Raw genomic sequence first — 2,838 nt, 5'->3', positions numbered from 1 at the left:
TATAGCCTCCACATTGACTCTGTACCGGTACCCCCTGTATATAGCCTCCACATTGACTCTGTACCGGTACCCCCTGTATATAGCCTCCACAGTGACTCTGTACCGGTACCCCCTGTATATAGCCTCCACATTGACTCTGTACAGGTACCCCCTGTATATAGCCTCCACATTGACTCTGTACAGGTACCCCCTGTATATAGCCTCCACATTGACTCTGTACCGGTACCCCCTGTATATAGCCTCCACATTGACTCTGTACAGGTACCCCCTGTATATAGCCTCCACACTGACTCTGTACTGGTACCCCCTGTATATAGCCTCCACATTGACTCTGTACCGGTACCCCCTGTATATAGCCTCCACATTGACTCTGTACCGGTACCCCCTGTATATAGCCTCCACATTGACTCTGTACCGGTACCCCCTGTATATAGTCTCCACATTGACTCTGTACCGGTACCCCCTGTATATAGCCTCCACATTGACTCTGTACCGGTATCCCCTGTATATAGCCTCCACATTGACTCTGTACCGGTACCCCCTGCATATAGCCTCCTCATTGACTCTGTACCGTAATACCCTGTATATAGTCTCCACATTGACTCTGTACCGGTACCCCCTGTATATAGTCTCCACATTGACTCTGTACCAGTACCCCCTGTATATAGCCTCCTCATTGACTCTGTACCGTAATACCCTGTATATAGTCTCCACATTGACTCTGTACCGGTACCCCCTGTATATTGCCTCCACATTGACTCTGTACTGGTACCCCCTGTATATAGCCTCCACATTGACTCTGTACCGGTACCCCCTGTATATAGCCTCCACATTGACTCTGTACCGGTGCCCCCTGTATATAGCCTCCACATTGACTCTGTACCGGTACCCCCTGTATATAGCCTCCACATTGACTCTGTACCGGTACCCCCTGTATATAGCCTCCACATTGACTCTGTACCGGTACCCCCTGTATATAGCCTCCACATTGACTCTGTACCGGTACCCCCTGTATATAGCCTCCACATTGACTCTGTACCGGTACCCCCTGTATATAGCCTCCACATTGACTCTGTACCGATACCCCCTGTATATAGCCTCCACATTGACTCTGTACCGGTACCCCCTGTATATAGCCTCCACATTGACTCTGTACAGGTACCCCCTGTATATAGCCTCCACACTGACTCTGTACCGGTACCCCCTGTATATAGCCTCCACATTGACTCTGTACCGGTACCCCCTGTATATAGCCTCCACATTGACTCTGTACCGGTACCCCCTGTATATAGCCTCCACATTGACTCTGTACCGGTATCCCCTGTATATAGCCTCCACATTGACTCTGTACCGGTACCCCCTGCATATAGCCTCCTCATTGACTCTGTACCATAATACCCTGTATATAGTCTCCACATTGACTCTGTACCGGTACCCCCTGTATATAGTCTCCACATTGACTCTGTACCAGTACCCCCTGTATATAGCCTCCTCATTGACTCTGTACCGTAATACCCTGTATATAGTCTCCACATTGACTCTGTACCGGTACCCCCTGTATATTGCCTCCACATTGACTCTGTACTGGTACCCCCTGTATATAGCCTCCACATTGACTCTGTACCGGTACCCCCTGTATATAGCCTCCACATTGACTCTGTACCGGTGCCCCCTGTATATAGCCTCCACATTGACTCTGTACCGGTACCCCCTGTATATAGACTCCACATTGACTCTGTACCAGTACCCCCTGTATATAGCCTCCACATTGACTCTGTACCGGTACCCCCTGTATATAGCCTCCACATTGACTCTGTACCGGTACCCCCTGTATATAGCCTCCACATTGACTCTGTACCGGTACCCCCTGTATATAGCCTCCACATTGACTCTGTACCGATACCCCCTGTATATAGCCTCCACATTGACTCTGTACCGGTACCCCCTGTATATAGCCTCCACATTGACTCTGTACCGTAACACCCTGTATATAGTCTCCACATTGACTCTGTACCGGTACACCCTGTATATAGCCTCCACATTGACTCTGTACCGGTACCCCCTGTATATAGCCTCCACATTGACTCTGTACCGGTACCCCCTGTATATAGCCTCCACATTGACTCTGTACCGGTACCCCCTGTATATAGCCTCCACATTGACTCTGTACCGATACCCCCCTGTATATAGCCTCCACATTGACACTGTACCGGTACCCCGGTAGGGGCTTGTAATTAAGGTGTTGTATTCGGCGCATGTGACAAATACAATTTGATTTGATTTGATTTGTTTGCCTCTCTTCCATTAATTCCATTCCAGCCATCCTCCTATAGCTCCTCCCACCAGCCTCCTCTGTTGGCTACATTTAAATGGTGGAAGCCCTCAATGGGGCTGCCCAAGCTAATACAACCTTTTTCATGCTCTATGGTAAAGAGCAACTACAGAATTTTGCCGTTGTCTTCAGTCAAAACATCATGACTTTCGATCACGTGATTTTTATCAAGTTCATGCAGCGAACGGCTGTGTTCGAGAGGATCAAAAAACGCAATGTATCATGGGTACGTTGTGACTGACTGATCTACAAACAATGAGTCATAATTTATGATGTAAAGTGATTTGTAGATCAGTCAGTCGACAGTCGTGTTGATGATCTCGAACACGGCCATCGTGTAGGCACAAGTCGGGTCCATTTCTATCCCCCCTAACGCAACATACGAAAGACTTGACCATCTGACAAAAGTGATCTACTCGAACGTGCCCATTACCCACCAGACTCTCCGCTGCGCTACTGAAGCGTCCACTGTTGTGTCGGGCTTGGACCAGTCCACCTTCTAGACT

The sequence above is a fragment of the Salvelinus namaycush genome, unplaced genomic scaffold, assembly GCF_016432855.1.
Source record: "Salvelinus namaycush isolate Seneca unplaced genomic scaffold, SaNama_1.0 Scaffold1787, whole genome shotgun sequence".
Lineage (NCBI taxonomy): Eukaryota > Metazoa > Chordata > Actinopteri > Salmoniformes > Salmonidae > Salvelinus > Salvelinus namaycush.
Note: the sequence above shows the minus strand (reverse complement) of the source record.